The sequence below is a fragment of the Solanum stenotomum genome, chromosome 8 (assembly GCF_019186545.1).
Source record: "Solanum stenotomum isolate F172 chromosome 8, ASM1918654v1, whole genome shotgun sequence".
NCBI lineage: Eukaryota > Viridiplantae > Streptophyta > Magnoliopsida > Solanales > Solanaceae > Solanum > Solanum stenotomum.
Genome location: NC_064289.1, coordinates 59,478,622 through 59,490,898, shown reverse-complemented (window position 1 = coordinate 59,490,898; position 12,277 = coordinate 59,478,622). Strand labels below are relative to the sequence as shown.

At 32.6% G+C, this 12,277-nt stretch overlaps 1 protein-coding gene and 1 long non-coding RNA gene across 2 annotated transcripts in view; one reads left to right on the top strand and one right to left on the bottom strand.

The window, feature by feature from the left end:
- Positions 1 to 8,070, top strand: part of LOC125874061 (uncharacterized) — a 67,377-nt gene extending 59,307 nt beyond the window's left edge. Inside the window, exon 3 of the long non-coding RNA XR_007447224.1 lies at positions 7,944 to 8,070. This is a non-coding gene — a long non-coding RNA (uncharacterized LOC125874061). The remainder of the gene's footprint in view (positions 1 to 7,943) is intronic.
- Positions 1 to 12,277, bottom strand: part of LOC125874051 (putative late blight resistance protein homolog R1B-23) — a 111,897-nt gene that overhangs the window by 82,088 nt on the left and 17,532 nt on the right. The window lies entirely within an intron of this gene.

Below are 12,277 nucleotides of genomic sequence, written 5' to 3'. Positions count from 1 at the left end.
CCAATAATATTTCATATTATTATACTGTCCCTATATATGTGATAACATGGTGTTGTTATTTTTCCTTTGACGAATCATGCTTGCTTGAATAAATTGAAAATCATTTACAAGTATATGAACTATATTTTTTTGGGTGTAAGATGAACATGTGATTATATATATGATTTCTTAAATAAAATATATTCTTTAATTTTAATTTTTAGTTTTTCCTGTAAAAAAATGGAAACCTTTCTCATTTAACTATGGACAGTCAAATAACTATCTTTAATTTATGTACACAGTCAATCGAGAAGTCAAATATGAGAGTCAACAACAAAAACGTCATCCATTATGTTATAACTTATAAAATAAAAATCAATATGCAAAAAAATAGTTCTAAAAGCTAAATTTATCCCTAGACTAAATTAAGTATCTAATTAATTGAATAATATTATTTTAATTATTTTTAAATTGTAAGTTATTTATTAGAAAGGAATGTGGAAGAACAAGATCTAATTAAGATTTCTAGAATTTTAAATAAGTACATGAATCAAGGTTTTCCCCCTTTTAATCTTAAATTAAAGAATATGAAGAGTTGTAGCTAAATCAATATATACCACTACCAAAATACAAATTAGTTATCTTGAATTCTTCCACTAGCATTTCTACGTAGGGACAAGTTTCAGCTCACTGTGATGCTAATTGGGCAGCATATATATCGAATTTCACAAGGTCAGATTATTTATTCAACTCCTAAAAGCTCTTCATTTCTCTACTTTCTGATAAACAAAATCCAACTTAAGATCTAGATTGAACTTAATTACTACCAAAGATGAGAAAATATTTTCTTCATTGTTTTCAATAGAGATCGATGAGTTAACTAACCTTTTTTACTTGATGAAACAAAATATCCTCTCCTTGCTTTGTTATATCATCAATTATGGAACCAACTAAACACAAAGTATGTATGGAAGAATATATAACTAATGACACAAATTGGGTTTAGTGCTTCTTTCCATGACAGTGCCTTTGAAATTCTCCGTATCTGATGTAAATAACAAGTTTAAACCTTTTCAGTTGATGAAAAAATCTGATAAGGGTGTAATCTATTTGTGTGTATGACTATAGTCTTTCCAACAACTATTAGGTTGATAAGATTTGTGTGGAAGACAAGATAGTAAGAAAATGACAAAAAAATATGTTTCAACAAGTCAGTCAGTCAGCTGACATTGGGACACAGCCATTCATTCTCAACTGGAAATATTAATAGTCGAAAGGATGAGCCAAGTAAAATCTCATTAAATTAAGAGTATTAATACTCGATAAATTAATAATCTCTCTAAGATAATATTTTTCTCCTATCCCGACTTGGGCCAATGGAAAAAATTACTTAATTTGATAAAAATAATAAGATAATATATTTTCAGAAGACCCCTATATAAATATATGGTCCCATTAATATTATAAATTAATAATTATTTAAAAGTATAAATATATCTAAGACAAGTTATTAGTGAAATATGATTTTATTGTGTATTATTTTTTGTTAAACTCTAAATCTAGTTGAAGTTCATTTCTACATTTTCTTATTACATCCAAAAGTTTCAATGTTGTATTTTCAAACTGAAACATAAAATTGTGAAGATTTCTAGATGCGATAAGTGTTTCCTTACGCGTAAATGGTTCCAAAGGTATTGTATCATTTTCAACTTCATCATTAACATTATTTTTTTATGGTATCCACAATTTCTTCTAAGCTCTGAATCTCTGAACATGTATCATTTTCACCCGGATAATTCAATAGGTTATTGAGATTATGACTTCAAGTTCATGACATTTTCACAAGTGAGTTCATTCAAATTTTTTGAGATTTCATCCTCCGAACAAATTTTGCAGTATCGAAAATAATTTACTTTTGTCTCTTGATGAACAATTGTTGTTCAAGCCGGGATTGCAAACTTGATAGCATTCAAAATATTAATCTTTTCTGAATTAGTTTGTCCCACTTTATAACCTTTTAATATCCTACAATAAAATTTGTTGCGATAATACATCTTAAAAGCTCTTGTTATCCCAGTATCACAAGGTTGAACCTCAAAACACTCTTTAAATTAATAAATATTAATTTATCGATTAAATAATATCTCTACAAAATAATAATATTTCATAGTCCCAGCTATATTAATTTAGTAAGGTTTTGTTTATGTTGTACTATATGGCTTGTTTACCCAGAGTAACAATTGAATTTGTATAGTGTCGTTGAACAAATAATGATGAATGATGAAGTTGACATTTTTTGGAACAAATAATGATGAAATTTGTTTATCTCAATAAATGCCTCAATGTATGAACACTTTGGATATTTGGCATGAACTGTTACAATTCTCCGCCCAAATTTTACCAAAATTCAAAAAACTCCAATTACTTGTTTTCACTTTGGAGTTTGTTCCAAGGCACCTATCGATGCGACAGGCAAAGCAGAACCATTTGACAATATCAATAGGTTCAACAAGATCCAATAAATCCATAAAGAAAGTATGAATTATCAAGTGTTGTTGGATAGGTTTGAAGAAGAAGACAAGAGAAAAATACTTCAAGTTACTTTTGATGGGCAATCAATCTTTTTTAATTCATGCGTTTGCAATAGAAAGTTTGAGGCTGATAACTCAACTTTCTTCTTGATTGGCATATTTTTACATTATTTAAGCATCCTCATTTGTAATATCATCATGGAGTGTATTACAAACTCTGTGGTGATCAGAAAATACTTAGTTCTCTAGCTCTTATTTTCTTCATGCTTGTTAGGTAGTAGACACTTCATTAGGATTAGTAAGGTAAGGCCTAGCCCCCCTTGCTTGCACTTATCCCTATTGATATTTTTTATGTTTAATAAAAGGCCACTAGACACTATCTAGTGGTAAATTTGCGGAAAAAAAAAAAAAAAAACTTTGTATCACTTACAAAAAAAATAAAAAATTCAACAGTTTCTAAGTTATATTCATTCTTTTTAGGCATAATACATTAACATGAATCTTAACTTGGTTTCAGCGGACAATGAAGTTGAGAGCTCTAAGGTATCAGGTTCAAATCCTAACGGAGACAAAAATACTACATGATTCTTCCCATCGGTTACATCATTGGTAGACAAAGTTACCTAATATGTGTTATTGGTGGGAGGTGACATATATCTCGTGAAATTAGTCGAGGTGCGCGAAAATTGACCCAGACACCATGATCATAAAAAAAAGAAAAGCTACCTCCATTTTATTTTATTTGACACTATTTTCTTATTTCCCTGCCCAAATAATATTATTGGCGAGTCTAGGATGGGTATGATTCATGTAGTTGTATTTACACCCGATGTTGTTGTCAACATCATCCAAAATCGATTGAAGAAGATCTTTAACCTCTTGTCTTGCAGCATTCATTGTATCTTCTTCATTCTTTAACCTCTCCATGAAATCCAGAACATTAACAACATCCTTGCGAAGAGCAGAAAATGACACCTGCCATAAGACCAAATGTCATATCAAAATTTCAAAGCCACAGACAGTTGGCTAATTAAATATCATCACGATGTTAAACTAGTCTACTGCGAATTAAAGTTAGGATACCACGCCCTTAAAGTCTATACATGATATATAGAATCACAAGGACCTGCTTTTTGCATATAAAGAGAGGTATAAATAAGTCATTTTGAAAAATTTCTACTCCAATTAGAGATGTGAAGTACCAAAATTAAACACACTTTATTTTAGTTAAAAGACTCACCTTTTTACTTTGATGAATGGCAAATCTCTTTTCCTCCTCCAAAAAAAAAAAAACTTGTGGAAGAGAAGAGAATGAGAAAAGATAAGAGTGGGAGGTGGGTGGGTGAGGGGAATTATCTCAATTATTAGTTTTTTAATGGGAAAATGCATAAGTACCCCCCCAGCCTATACCCGAAATCTCAGAGACACACCTAACCTTTACTAAAGTCCTATTACCCCCCCGAACTTATTTTATATGTAATATTCTACCCCTTTTTGGCCTACGTGGCACTATCTTGTGGGCCCAGCGCATGTTGACATTTTTTTCAAGGATAGTGCCACGTAGGCCGAAAAGGGGTAGAATATTATAGATAAATTAAGTTCGGGAGGGTAATAGGACCTTAGTAAAGGTTAGGTGTGTCTCTGGGATTTCGGGCATAGGCTGAGGGGGTACTTATGCATTTTCCCTTTTTTAATCATTAAACTCGAAAATTTACATCATATATTAATAGGAATGGATTCAGATATGTCATTAAACTTTCACTAAAAAGAATCATTCATGTCCTCTGTTAAAAGTTTAACTCATTTTTGATATTTTGTTTGAGAAAAGACTCATCTAGCCATTATGGATTAACAGAAACCCATCCGATTTTGCAAAACTATTGTCCACGTGACAAACGATGATTCGATTACGTATTTTTTTTTTAAAAAAATAAATAAATAAAAAAGCCACCCAGATTATAAGCACCCAATGAATCCTTTAAAGATAGAATACCAAAAAGGAAAGTTTTGGATAGTAAATATAGCTGCTTGAGTGCACTAAATTGTAAGTTGCTAGCGTAATTGATCCATAAATGTACTAATACTAGCTTGGTAATAATAGTTGGACTATAAGAGATAGACAACGAACGAAATGGGATTTTTCAAGTAGATTAAAAAATATTTCTTTTAATCTAGAAATATTTTTTATACAAGTAAAATGTTGAAAATGAGAAAGAAGAAAAAAAGCACAAAACAACACATGCTCATCTACTTAAATTTTACATAATATTCACAAATAGTTCAGTTGAGACTTTCATCAAACACATTTATACACATATTCCAAGATTGGTGTCAATTTCCGCCTGAATGATTCGATCAAGTAGGGCTAACTCAATGGAATTCATAACCCTTTCAATCTTTCTCCTTATTTCCTTGGTTGGGCAGCAGGGTTCTCACATCAAGGAGGATGGTTGCTGAAAGCAAAATCAAATAAAAACATGATAGTTGAATGGGTTAGAGCTATGTTCAACTTGGTAAATCTGCACAAACAAAAATCCTTTCTGATTAGGAATGATAATCGCAATGGTACCATAAGTAGGGACTCACAGAAGACAGTAAACGACTGAATTAATCAGAACAACACACATATTTTGGTTTCTAAGCAGACACTGGCTGTTGTGAACCAAACTAACTACATAAGGGCGTATGGGCTGGAAGTGATGAATGAGACCGGTCCATTTATTATTGGGCTGATTAAAATGTTGGAGAGTTTTATTTGGGATCCAGACCCAACTATCAATTGGTTAAATAGGTCTTCTAGTTAACACAAAAGGGTTATGCGTATTATGAAGAAAATGTTTGTCCTCTCCTCTTCTTCTAGAATCTAAGCTTCTCATCTATATTCTTATCTCTATCTTTGGTTAATTGTTATTTCAATATTTCCATTGTAATTCAGTTGTTTGAGTATTGCAATTACGATTCCAAAGTTATAATCACATTCCAATTCTCTTATTAATATAGTGAGGAATCTAGGTTTGTTACACTGGCTTAGGCCTTGGCGTCACTCAAGTTTGTGTTCTGTTGTTGAACAATTATATCCTCATGTAGATTTAACTGCAACAGCAACTATATTTGTAACATAGTTTTTTTTCCATCTGTTATGTTCAAAGTGAATCCACAATGTCAAATTTGTATATCAGAAATATCTTTAAAGATGCACAAAATCTTGAAAAAACTGAAATATAGAATAACTTTCAGATACAGAGAGTCATGATGTAGCCGGACTTGAAGAGTAAACACATGATATGCAAATAACTTGAAAGAACAAATCTTGGAAATATAGGCACACAAAATGAAGAAAAAGGGAAGAAGTAATAAATTCATCTGTACTCACATATTTTCTTAGCGTACATTGACCTGAAACTTGTCTTCTCCTGTCATATCTTCATTCAACTGTGATAATATTTAATGAATAAATGTCTCCAAAACTAGGCGGTAAATCTCCTCAAGCTTACGACATCTCCACAGTACTAATTTCTCAAGCACGGTAAAGGATTCCTTTCCAACCTCCCACTTAGCAAGAGCCACTTCATCCAACTCCAAAAATTTGAGATTCTCAAAGGTACCTTCCTCTCCCATGTTCCATTCTTCCCCCCTGGATTCAACTCGTCTAAAGTTTGAGATGGCATATCCTACATTGATGTATCAATAGGCACAAGAGGAGTTTTAATAACACTCTTACTGCTGCACGTGAGGCCAAATGTCGTATAGCAGCACCTATTTGAACATTGTGATCATTAGAAACAGCTGCCTCTCAACTCCGAATGCTTAGCGATGGCTGATTCTTGGTACACGTGAATTCCACCATTCAAACTCTTTGCACGAGAATATCCCACTTCTTGCTGCATTGGAATTTCTCTGTAACTTTATTACCTGAAGATTTTTCACATGTTTGTGATGATGGTATTTCTTGAAAGATTTACAAAAACTGAGATATATATAGGATAACTTGCATATGGTACAGATGTTGCCAACTGTTATGAACCAAGTCCAACCCAATAGGAATACTAAGATCACACAAATAGTTGTTGGGCTGGCAAGACCTATTGGGCTGAGAACAGGCAATTGGGCCAGACTATGTTTGGGATTCGGGTTGATAAATACGACTTGGGAGAGCAAATTGGACTTATGCAAATTGTGAAAGAAGTTGTCTGTTACTCTCATCTTTTATCTTCTTTTGTATCTCATCTCTATCTTCTTCTTCTTAATTGTTCTTCCTTACCAGTTGTTATTTTCTTGTAATTCCAGTCAGTGATTGCAATACTACGAAAGTTCCCTTGGTTATTATTGAGTTTGTTACACCAACCTTTTGTTTGACTTCCTTCTTGTCCATCATATCACAGAGTCTGTAATCCTACTAGGAGGAGAACTGAGCATGGCGGAGGTGCTGGGGCAGGAAAGGGTTCTGATTTTTGACAGGGACACATAAAGTTTGTGGGAAACAAAGAAACTTTTATTATTGATGCTTCAGATATGAACTTTCGAATAACACTTCTTTAGACATGTATCACATTTTGTATCTTAAGGGCAATATAAGTTCTTATATGCATGACGTACCGTTTTCTTCCTCCTTCATTTTCCTTTCCTCTTTCCATGATTGTACTTTCCAATAGTCAATACCAAAGGGTCTGATGTATAAAATGTGCTTTAAACTTTACCAAGATCATAGAAGGAAACAATTCTGCAGATATAGTCAGACAAATAAAAAGTCATTTTCAATAAATTGATCAAATGGTGCTTACAAAACATTATCCCACAAATGTTAATTTAGACGCACAAAAAAAGAGAAGAAGAGTAGTTTATAAGATAAAGAAGAAAACAGAAATATTCAAGAAAACAAAACCTATAACCATATAGGTCAGGGTCAGATGTATATTGTCGAGACATAATAAAATGCCATGTATATTTCAAATATATTTCTCAAATATAGTCAAACTTGTTTATAACAATGATATTTCTATTTAGTTTCAGTTGAGACTTTCATAAAACACAGGAATTAGAACAGCAAAAGAATGGAGAAGAACCTGTTCACATATAATGCTACTTAAATAACGGGATATTCTTCCGGCCAACGACTTGAAGCTCGTCTCCTCCCGTCATATCTTCAGCATATTCCTTAATCTTCATAGCGGAATCTTCAAGTTGACGGTTCTCTTCAAGTTTGATAATTTTCAATGAATAAATATCCCCAAAACTAGGCGGAATCTCCTCAAGATCACAACATCCCTGCAATTTTAATTTCTCAAGTGCAGGAAAGGATTCCTCTCCAACCTCCCACTTGGCAAGAGCCACTTTACCAAACTTCAAAAATTTGAGATTCTCAAAGGTGTCTTCCTCCCCCATGTTCCATTCTCCTCCCTTGATGATTGTACGATAAAGGTACAACTCTTCAAGGTTGGGCAGTCTCGCTATTGTTGATAGTGAATCGGATGTCAGAGGAAAGTCAACAAACCACAATTTTTTCAAACTCGAAGGGAAGTGAAAATCCCATGGCCGATTTATGGCTGCAGAGGACCCACTGTCATTTGTGTTTGAACTTTCAAAACCTACATTGAGGTTTTCTAGTTCAGTTAGGAAATCCAATTTCGGGAACCAATATTGCTCTGTTGAATAATCCCATGATTCCTTGAGTTCAAATGTAAGATATTGAAGATTGGGTCTGTGACAGTAGTATCTATTGAATATATTGNAATCTTTTCAATCACGTGAAATCTGAAAAGTTTCTCCTGAAGCTTCAAACGTTCGGATTTGAAGACTTTTTGACCATTTTTCAAAGGCATAATACATATATTGGACCTTAAACTTGGCTTCAAATTTTAACTTTGACCTCCAACTTTCATAGTGCACAAACAAACACTTTAACTATCCAACCTTTTAATAAATAAACACGCGATTTTTGGAGCCAAGAGCGTGAAATGCAAACGCTGCCACGTGTATTAGTTAGCCACTCAATGGCTGCCAACTAATTAAACACTTTACACGTGCATTTTAGCCACTCAATGGCTGCCACTCAATGGTTGTCATTTCAGCATTTTTTTTACTGTTGTAGGCCTAAAAAATCACTCCTAACTCGCGCAAAAAACGTGCACACCACGCGTTTTGCCAGGTAAGACACGCGTGTTTATTTATTAAAAGGTTGGATAGTTAAAGTGTCTGTTTGTGCACTATGAAAGTTGGAGGTCAAAGTTAAAATTTGAAGCCAAGTTTAAGGTCCAATATATGTATTATCCCATTTTTCAAATTTCAAAATTCTATTCCCACTCAACACAAATGAAGAACCCTAATTTTTCCCTATAATACTTACATTTCAGAGCTTATTTGGGAGGATTTTTTTTTCAAGATCTGGCCGCCCCTCACCTCTAAAATTTTTAGTTATTTCTCCTCTAAACCATCTCTTCTATTTTCGTATTTTACCATTTTCTTTGGCATTCCTGTCGCAGCAATAGTTTGTGTGTTCGTTTCGACCATTAACGGTGGTCATCAGAGTTAGTAAGTAGATCTAAGATCGAGACCGCAAGCCCCCATTCACTGCCCCGCAGCAGGTGATCTTCGTCCCTTTACTTTTACTTCTATTATTGTCTCCGTGAAAATGTTATGCCTGTTGTAAGAAAAACCATGCGTCAAGTATAATACTCACTTATTTTTAGCTATCATGAAAGTGATGTTTAAAAAATATGTTTTTTTTTATTTAGTTACCATGTGCTCTTGCAGATGAATTAGATATTCCCTTAGAATATCTGGAGAAGTTTCTAGAAGCTGCTTAATAAAGCGTCCAACTTCAGCTGAAGTTGAAGCTTTCAAGTTTGTATAACATATATGCATAACCTCCAGTTCAACTGGAACAATCTTCAAGAGTAGATGTGCTAGCTTGAAGAGTCGAGAGTCTCTATCATTCTCATCATCCTCATCTAACTCGGAGAGTTGAGAGTCTTCATCAGTCAGATTATCCTTATCTAGCTTGGAGAGTCGACCGTCTTCATCAGTCTGATCATTCTCATCTATCTCGGAGAGTTTAGAGTCTTCATCAATCTGATCCACCCAAAGGAAGTGTCCTACTCTCTCAGCCATCAGTTGAAACTGAGGTAAGACATATTTAACTATCTCGTGCTCAATGTAGCCATTCACTATCAACCCATGGAAATCTCTTACGTTGCCACATCCATTCTGGAGAACCTCATATTGAGTCACTAAAGGAAACATCTTTTCAGCACGATACTTGGATAGATGATGGAGATTCAAGAGGAGGAAGTCCAATTGCTCATCCGTTATGGTGGCATCTGATTTAGAACAATGATGCAAGCTGATACAGTTATCCACATTACGGGCAAGGCTAGCAAGGACATATTTACACCCGACGTTGTTGTCATCATCACGCAACATTGGTTGAAGGACTTGTCTTTTTCTAGTCATTATGTCTTCAAACTGCTCCAAATCGAAATAAGAAAGCTGGACATATATGTACAAATAAATGTGAACTTCAATTTCAGCTTATAAAAGTGGTTGCTATTTATAAAAGTTCATTTGTGACTTTCATCAAACACATTATAGACATTGGCAATTTTCACTAGAAAACACAACAACAACAACAAAAGTGAGAGTTCATCTACTAAATTTAGTGTGCTGGTAGGATGTGGATTGACATGTATGTGTCTACTTGTTTAATTTTATACAAATTTAAGTGTCTACTTGTGCACATCAAAAGTTGGAAATTGAAAGTTAGAAGCAGAGTTGGAAGGAATCTAGCCAATTTTAATACAAGTATAATGTAGTAAAAGGATCACAAATAGTTCAGTTAGGACTTTGATCAAACACATTGTAGACATCTTTTAAGAACAGTAAAAAGGTGTAAGAACCTGTTGGTGCTGCCATTTAGTCTCCAGAATATTTTTTCCATCATCAATTTGATTTACTTTTTCTCCAGAATATTGTAAAAAGTTGTTTTTGGGGCTGCAATTTGCTTATCTCAATATATGCCTTTTATAATATATATATATAAGGCGTATATTGAGATAAGCAAATTTCAGCCCCAAAAACAACTTTTTATAATATTCGGGAGAAAAAGTAAATCAAATTGATGATGAGAAGCGCGGGGCATAAAAAATCTTTCTAAGCTTTTGAACAATCTTTTCAATAATAGATTGTTAGAAGGAAAAAAAAGTAAATTTTAGTAAGTTTTAAGAACATTTAACAGAAATTAAATGATTTGATATTATCACATATCTCAAGAATTGTAAATATATAATAAATGATTAAAAATATTTTGATATCTATTATTTATTTTACATAATTTATCATAATATATGTTTGATGATATAATTGTCTTGTTACAATTGGGTGATGTTTTTATGTAGCGATTAAATATCACTTTTTCTATTTTTTTTTAAACATAAAAATATAAGATCTGATAATTTTATGATTAGAATAACTCCTTGTGAAAGTAAAATTATGTGAAAGTTTTCAATAATTAGTATTAGTTATAAATAAGTTAAAACCGTTAAAAATGTACACCACAACAACATAAATAAAATTTTTTAGTGAGAATCTACTTGTCTGAGGTCAAACGTTCACCACTTTTCGTTATTGTTACTTTGTTAGTCTAACAAAATTTAGAGAAGAAGAAAAATAATTTTAAATGACAGCAAAATAATAGTGTTGATCATTTTAGAAATTCATTCTTCATTAAACTGTTGCTTTGAAAAGGCCCTTCTAGATGCTTCATAAATGCAACTTTACGACTTTTTTAGAAATATGTATGTATAATTTTTTCATTATGAAAGTACAAGTAGATCAAAATGTTGGATTCTAGATTCATGTTAAAGAAATATTCTCGAACATTAAAAAATTAAAAATGAATCTAACCTAGATAACTCAAACACTCACTTGGGACATAAAGGACAACAAACCTATGTTAATAGGCATATCTTTTGTAGCTTAAGATATTACTTTTATTTAGAGCAGGTTTTATTTCATATTCTTCAAATTAAGCTTGCCGAAAATAGTCATAAGTCACACCAAAAATATTTAGAAGAGCCGAATGAGAAGGAAAAAAAGAAAAACATTAAAAGGACAAAAGCTATATCCAAGTAAGATCATATACATACCAAACAAAAATAATCAATACAATTTTAAGGAGACCACAAAATAGCGAGAAAAACATACATTAAATGGAGTAAACTATGAGATATCCAATGATGATAACAAATCATTCTAACCAGTAAAGTTCCTATTATCTGAAATAACATATATCAAAAAATATTCAATCCTTAAAGTACTTATAATATCCACTGATAAAATTTAGTAAAAATAGATAACAACAACGTAAAAACCAAAAAATATAGGCATGCAAAATTATTAACTCTCAAAGGATTTTCTAAAGAACACAAAGCCCATCCTTATATGTGAAGGAATGTCGTTGTTGATGAAGAAATTAGAGATTTGTAAGGGCTTTTTTTATCGTACCTTCAACAGTTCCAGTAGAGAAACTTGCTTGAATACTCAATTAACGTTTGTTATTTAATTTGTACTAACAAATACTTATAACAATAATTTTGCAGAAACATAAACAATAAAGTTCCAAGCATGTACTCAAAAATAAAAACTTACCAGGATCTGTAACAATAAAATGAAACAGAATGGAATGTAATGACCCTAAAGGTCATTTTTGGAAATTTTCATAAAATGACCGTTTTACCCCTCCTGATAGTTGCCCCGAGTCCTAATTGTTGTAT